Source organism: Galleria mellonella, unplaced genomic scaffold (assembly GCF_026898425.1).
Source record: "Galleria mellonella isolate WM207_F2 unplaced genomic scaffold, CSIRO_AGI_GalMel_v1 utg63, whole genome shotgun sequence".
Classification (NCBI taxonomy): domain Eukaryota; kingdom Metazoa; phylum Arthropoda; class Insecta; order Lepidoptera; family Pyralidae; genus Galleria; species Galleria mellonella.
Genome location: NW_026442130.1, coordinates 12,331,390 through 12,339,873, shown reverse-complemented (window position 1 = coordinate 12,339,873; position 8,484 = coordinate 12,331,390). Strand labels below are relative to the sequence as shown.

Genomic DNA, 8,484 nt, shown 5'->3' with positions numbered 1-8,484 from the left:
GTTTACCATCAGACAGGTCGTATGTTTGCCACCATAGTAGTATTAAAAAATAATTATTAAAGTCTCTTCACAATCAGAAAAAAGCGGACGAATTGGGAAACTCCTTTGTTAATCTTCAATATACCCAACAATATCGGTTAGACATACGCTTTAAGATAAACTAATCTAATCGCCCCGTTAATAATTCCCACGCGCTCTGTTAAAGTAAATATAGGTAGGTAAACGTTCATAAAATAGGCATAGATGGTGAATTGAAAGGGCATATTAAATGTAACCATTGACAAACAACGTAATCACGAAAATTGTGTATTTACGCAGAAGAAAATGTAAATATTATATATTCTTTTTAAGAGTCCCTATTTCGTTGAATACAAGATTGCCCTGTAAATAAACCCAGAAAAAATAAAACGAGTAATATAGTTTTATCTATGGTCATACTATTTTTAATTTAAAAATATTTTTTTTTATCCTAATTAGAATTATACTCTTTTTTTTTTTTGTTGTAAATGAGAATTATTGCCTTGAGAACATTGTTGTTTGCTTTTGTTGATGATATGGTTAATTATTACATATGAAAGGATGTTACCATAGACAAAAAGTAGCACCTTAGATAATGATTTATCTATGATTCTACTTATAAGACTGGTATACTTAGACGAGTGATTGTTTGTTTTTTATACTAACTCTATTTTTAGGTTTGTATTCTTTAAGACCTCTTATGTTTTAAACTTTTTAAATTTTTCTTTTAAAAGATAACAATCTCAAATCAAATCAAAGTTCTTTTTTCATTTTAAAATTTATTTAAAGTAGGCGTTTATTTTTTTATTTTCCGCAACTTTAGAAACTCTTTATTTTATATACTTTATTATTTAAACTCATTTATTGCACGAATATTAGATGAAATCAAATTCAAATTCAATTGAAATCAAGTCCATTCCATTCAATAAAAATAATATATTTGATTTTTGTGTTTGATATTTGTCATATATACATATATATTTATTTAGTAATATTTTGTTTGCTAGATATATAGATATATAAAATATTTGATGTCCAATATTTGGGTCAGCTATACAAACTGGGTCGGTTGAGTGTGCGCACCGATACAGCATCGATACGATAGCGAAACGATAAATTACGTAAACTACTCAATCTATTATATTTACCAGCGTTAGGTTTTGGATATTATGTGAAGTGCTGAGTATATTGACCTCGTTAGACGAGGAATGTGGAGTAATCCGTTTGTCAAATATACTCAGTGTTGCCTCGTTTGAACAAATTTTTAGATTTACCCACAAAAAAAAAATAGGTTAGCTAAACGGTGTCGGTATCTCGCTTTTTACTAATGTTCAGGAACTAGTAATTAACTGAAATTTAACTGCAATGGCTTAATTATAGATGCAAAGAAAAAAAAACATTAATAGACAATGTTTAGATTCGTATATTTTTTGAATACTCTGTTATCATCATCATCATCATAATTATATCAGCTGTTAACTGTCCATTGATGAATATAGACCTCCCCCTATTGGGGGGTGTTGCCAGTAGTTGCTACGCTTGGCAGGTTAAGGGAACTTAACCATTGAGGGATGGGCAGCAGAGTTCTTTTTAAATATCATCAAAGCCTAACTGCAGTTGCCGACTTTAAAGAAACTTTAATACACCCTTTTTGAAAAACCTTTTTTGAAAAATACTGTAGTTTCGAGGAAAAACCTCGACAGGGAGTTTATTCCACAGTCTAAGCGTTCGCGGGAAAAAAATCCTTTTGAAACCGCACAGTACGTCTTATACAGGATTTTTTACTATTAAGACAAGAAAACTACGTAATATCACCTAACATAGGAGGCAGGGGGGAAAGGGATTGTTAGTAATGGAGACTAAGAATCCCATTGCTAGCAATATACCTAACCAGGTCGACCTCCACGCGGTTCCTCCTGGAAACTATCATGGTTTATTTCCTGATGAATTTATCATGATGGGCTAACTGGCCTGTTTTCATTTTCATCGATCACCCTTCACTGGTGCCCCGCTAGCGTATACCGTTAGCGCAGGCGGAGTTATCATTCCATTTTCACCTATCAAAAACAAAAAACATGGGAGGCAAAGTAACTATACTATTTTAGAAATTTAGCGGAATAAATTCTTCCTAGAATCTACATAATGACGGTCGGCAGTTAGGTCCGCCAGCTGAATATCGCGGTAATGTTACAAAATGACCAATATCACCTCGATTCGCCACATTAGACCCCCGCTCTAGGAACAATTATGGCTGAAACCAGTGGCTTAGTAATCCAATGGATTTAGGACAATCCTCCCATATTACGTATGGCCGAATTGCTCTAAATTTCTCTGGAGACTTTGATGAGACGAATCGAGCTAATTCGTCCACATTTTAGTTACTGAAATAAAAAAAAAATACAGCAAAATAGATATTTATTATATTCTATGGCGACGTTTCTGCTTAGTGCTGTAGACCGATTAAAAAAATATATACTCAATAGAGAATTGGACAAAACATCTTTTTTGTATATTATTTTTTTCACGCTATTTAACGAGAATGCTTTGTAAAAAGGTAAAAGTTACAGGTAAAGTTTTACTCAAAAACACTTTATACAATGCCAAAGAAGGGTAACATATTTATGAATTTATTTATTTATTTACTTAGTTAAAGATTGTGTCCAACAAAAAAAAAAAAACCGACTTCAATTTCAACATATACAGTTATTTTGATTTAAAACTAAATTACTGGACCGATAATAACAAAATTTCTATGGGACCACTTTATATTCTTCCAGATAAAAAAGAAACTTTCAAATTTTCAAAAAGAAATTTATTTTTTTACATCACCACATTAAAGGTATGTCGCGCGGATCAAGGACCTTTTGAGACATGTAGTACAATAGCAGACTGTCAGTCAATTATGACTTGCTTTGTCATAATTGACGTTGAAAAATGACATGGAATTGTGTGCATATAAGTAGATCACTATCGGGTCCAAATCGACAGCCGGTTTTGTATCGAATGAATTAAAAAGAGATCTCGAAGGGTTAACGTTTCTCATTTTACGGAATATATCTTTTATTATCTGTATTTTATGGTTGCTTTTTGTGTTTTTTTTTATTGCCTAGGCAGCAAACAAATATAAGGATAAGCGATTACCAGAAGTATTTCGCGCTCGTTGCCGACCCCGAAGAAACTTCTTTACCCCTTTACTGATTTTATGAAAACTTCGGTAGAGGGATCATTCTATAACTTGAGCATTTGTGAGAGGTAGCACCTCTGAAACCGCGCTGTATGCGACTATCTAGGTTCCAAGGTGGATGGATAATATTTAATTTTATAATATCAACTGTGATACCCACTATCACAGTTGATTTAAAGATGCCATTTCTCTAACCTATATCTTTAACTTATATTTTTTAATTTCATCATCATCACATCAGCCTTTAACTGTCCACTGCTAAACATAAGCCTCCCCTTTGGGTTTGCTATAGTTGCCACGCTTGGCAGGCTGATTAGCAACGACAGATAACCTTTGGAGATATTTTAAGAGGAACGCTACTGTTCATCTCTCGCTCTCCCTTACTCGCTTTTACGACACCCACAAGAAGGGTTGGCCTATTTTTTGCCGGGACCACAAAATATTTTTAATTTAATAATTTTAAATTACTAAATAAATTACTGTTTTATGTTATTCTCATAAATTAAAATTACACAATCATTTTGACTTAAATCTATTAGAAAATGAGTTCATATTAGTCCTTATTAAAAGAAATTTCGCGGTAATATCAAATTATAATTTTGGAGATCTCCAAAATCGAGGCCAGTATATAAGACCATCAAAACATCGTTTACAAAGGAAACGCATATAAACTGTTTTTGTATGCTAATTGTCTATAGATTTAATTACATAATTATCGCTAATGCAAGTACATTAAAGGCGAAATAACTTTTTGGTATAATTCCATTATTGCGCTCGGTCTGTGTCAGAGCGTAAAATATAATAACTTGATTCTTCCTGCGTCTGATTGGAGCTAATTTAAGTCGACCTCCCATCTCACCCTCTTGTGCCAATTATTGTCTGACCTGAGGGTATTTGACTATTTGACCCTCCCGCGATGATACAATTACGATTCGTCAAAGGAAAAATTATTCGATTCCATAATATAAAGGAAGGCAAATCAGGCTTTCATAACAGAATTCAAATCGGCCAAGTTTTTGATTACTGTCGTTTAATAATAATAACGAGCTACTGATTTATAAATAGTTTACGATAGCTGAAAATCGTTCGATATTTGCTGTCAATCTTCATTATTAACATGTTTTGTATTACCTAAAAGCGATTAACGAGCGATCGGTGGTGGTGCCTCTGCAGAACAATTTGAGAACTAAAATTACTAATTAGGTCTATCGTTACTTAATTGCAAGCAATTAAACTTAATATGGTAATACCATTGTCCTTAACAATTAGTAAAAGTTCACGAAACGATCGCATATTTGTCAAATAGATAATTCAGAATACATACTATGTCTCCTGTGGTGATTTTTTTTTGTACTGAGAACTAAAAATTAAAAGAAATAAAGAATTAATTTCATATTTCCCTTATACTATAAAATAGTAGTAAAATATACTATAAGAGATAAAATTTGTTAATTTACATAGATTCATATAGCAATAATATTTTTTATGATAGAAAGCTATACTAACATATTTAATACTAAGTATTACCCGCAGCTTTGCTCGCGTCAATCAGTACATAAAATATCTTATATGCTAAGTTATGATATAACCTACTCCTGTGCCAAAAATCATTCAAATTTGTTCAGTAGTTTTGCATAAAATAGTAATATACATCTATCCATTCTTACAAACGTTCGCATTTACAATAATAATAGGGTTAATGGATTTTTAATTTGACGCCACACACACACGTGTAAAATTGCCCTTTGGCGTCAAGAATTTTAAAACGGCCTTCGTACATGAAGGCCTGTAAATAAGCACGAGTACAAACGTTTATTTTTATTTTATTTTAATATTACATCTGAAATCAACAGCTTATATCTAGAAAAATTAAAAATATTATCTTTACACCATACATTGTCCAATTAAAGATTCCCAATTTGTATACCAGACAATATTATGCTTATTTTTGGAGGGTAGATTAAGTTTAAGTTTAAACGGGACGTACTTTCAAACATGTCTTAGTGCAAAGATAAAACTACGTAGGTATCTTGGGATGTTACCGGAGAATTCTAGAATGGGCACGGCTGATCGGAAACTGTCCTTAAATATGCCAATGAATACACAGGCAGGGTTACAATTCCATTTTAATCTCGTAAAAAAAAAAAAACATTAAAGTATTACTCAATCATGAAAAGCCTGCAATGCTGTTTGAAATCACTCGTACAGTTTCCAGTGAAATCTTCTTTGTACAATGATTCAATGTATGTTTTGTAACGTTCTTTGTGAGTTTTCTGATGAACAACTCATTGAATAATGTGCTTATTGTGTGAATTTCTGTATAATTTGCAGACTCCAGATATGAGGAATGATTTTTTCACTTTTCCATTCACAATGTTTGCGTCGTTGGGACACTTTCATGGTGTAAACTGTGACCTTCTTATTCATAAAAACTAAAACCCTTTACAAACATATCTGTTAGACTGTTTTGACACATTTTCTTTTAATATTGGAATTTAACAAAAAAAAAAAAAAAAGAAAGAGGCATCAATTCAATAGCTAAAATAAATTTGTGAGAGGAATAGGCGTTTTTAAGAATAAGGGGGTAATGGTTTTGATATTAACATACATATCTGTCACGCCTGTCTCCCATTAGGGTAGACAGAAACAATGGAACGTCAAATGCTTCGATTCAAACAAATGTTTTGATATCTATCTATATATATTCGGTCACGCAGCCAAAGTTGCGGGTAAAAACTAGTGTTTCCATAAAACAAGCAACAAAATAAATCCTATTAACATTACAAATGCGAAAGTCTGTAAAGATGGATGAAGTGGTGTTTTTTTTTTACTCTTTTCAGCAAAAAATAATAAACGGATTTCAATGAAATTTGGTACACAAGCAGATTTTTTGTTACACCTAGGATACTGTATGTACTGATTCAAGCGAACAAAGTTGCAGGAAATAACTAGTATGTAACTATAAATATGTGAATGTAACTTTTTGTCGTGGAAAATAATATTGCAATAGTATAAAAAAAAAAAACAAATTTAATCTCTAATAAAAGTTTCCAAGTATATGCGTAACTACAATATATGTCTTTGATGAAACAATTTCAAATATTTTATTCTAATTACCTTAAGACTTTGGTATTTAATGTATTTATTTATTTTACTTTGTTATTTAAGTAATTGTTCTTTTGAGGTAACCATTTTGTCTTTTCAGTTAGGGGCCCCTAAGACTAACAAACAAGTGTGACTTAAATAATGCGATACTAACTGTCAAGTGGTGTTTAAAATATTCAAATGGATCTCTAGTGTGAGTATCTAGCATGTAGCTCATATAATCTACAGCAGGATGATTGTAAACATTTTAATATGTAGTACCAGTGACAGTTTTTCCCACAGTCATCAGTACTAATTGCGTGATATTGCACGAAAATATTAATTAAGCCTCATTAAAGTAGGTTATATTCATATGTTAAAAAGGGATGTCGGCCCGGAACGAATTTGGTGTTGAAATATATTGCCGTTTCTTTCTATCGTATGTAAACCGATAGAGAGGGAACGTCTAGTTCCTGTTTCTGACGTTTTTCATTGTTGTTAGAAAAATTGGTGGGAAAAAAATTGATCTTTCTTATTGTCTATGGTTTTTTTTTTAATAATCATAAAACAGTGTTAGTTTCTATTTGCGTTTTAATTTATTTGAACTTCAATTATAAACGATTTAATATTTTGATCTGTAAAATAGTAACTTTAATTAATTATAATAATAGATAATGATTAATGGCAGTAAACGGAATATACTAAAAAGAGACGGGTTGCCAAACCGCCTGCCAAGCATGGCAAGTAAAGGCAAAATTTCCCCTTATGGGAAAGGCTTATAGTTATAGCTGTGGACAGTTAACGGCTGAAATGAAGAAAATGATGAATGACAAATTATATGTCATTGATTTATTTTATGAAATAATTATTGTATATAACTAAGTAATTAGCTCCTTACTTTTTCGGTACCAATATGGTTAAAAAATATATATATTTCTTGTTACATACTTTTTTTAATTTGTTATAATGTTTACAACTATAATATGACGCTTACATTCAACAGTGGACGGTTAACAGCTTATATGGGTTTCTAAAAAATTCTAAAACATCTATCCTTATTGAATAAAATTTCAATTTTAATTTGTTATAGAAAATACAGTGCAGAATGTGCGATTCCCTACGTTTTTATAATTGGCAAATCGAATACAGATTAAATGGCTTCCGAGCAATGGCTGGCTTGCGTTCGCTGCGTACAATTTTTTCATGGACTTTTTCTCTTTCAGCCGACCCTGCAAACTGCCTACATTGTAATACAAAATAATTGCATATTATCAACATTAATTGCACACGATTGTTTTAATTACTTCATTTAAGAGAACTAATTGTATACACTTCGTTATACAATGTAAATGATGTTGATTATTTAAAACTATATATTTTTTTGTTTTATCCTCTATGGATATTTTAGTATTATTATATTTTAAGTGACCTTTTTAAATACGACGAAAAATATGAAACGTTTTCTTATTTTAATCAGCTATAAATCTTTTAAGTATTTCTTTATTAAAATGTAAGTAATTATTTTAGTAATTAAATTAGTCAGAGAATAATAATGTATTGAAATATATTTCTATTATATATGTGTGTATATGTACGTATTTTGTATATATATTGTATATCAATTTTTATTTATTTATTTTTATTAAAAAAAAACCAACAGCTAATTAATTTTTTAATAAACAAAGATCGTAAAGACAATAGCAAATTACAGATTTCCACAAATAAAAAGAAGACTTAACTAAATGCATAATATAATTATAGAATAGAAATATGTATATATTTATTATTCTATGCAGACCATATATGTGTTTGGGTAAGCATAATTCCTCAGTAAAAACGCCACAGCCATGTTTTTCTTTTTACTGTACACACACTACCTACTGGTAATTAATGCTCCTTTCCACTTAGGGTTTGCTAAAAGAGAACTCTTACAGAGTTGAGCTCGCCTGTTGTACATCTTTGTTCTAAATAAACTATAACAATGTACTCTTTGTGTACAATAAAGTATTTTTTTTTTATACAACTTAGAATGGCAAACAAGCTGACGGCCCACCTGATGGAAAGTGGTAACCGTCGCCTATAGACATGAGCAGTACCATGGACATAATAGTGTATACTGTTTCGCCCATGATACCCCCCATGCGTTGCCATTCCTGAGGACTCAGGTGTTATTCCTCTGTACCCAGTAAATTTACGCC

The 8,484-nt window shown here is 31.3% G+C and overlaps 1 protein-coding gene across 2 annotated transcripts in view; it reads right to left on the bottom strand.

Moving 5' to 3' along the window:
• LOC113514170 (zinc finger SWIM domain-containing protein 4-like) overlaps positions 1 to 8,484 on the bottom strand; it is a 93,583-nt gene that overhangs the window by 71,867 nt on the left and 13,232 nt on the right. The gene's annotated exons all lie outside the window — the stretch shown is intronic.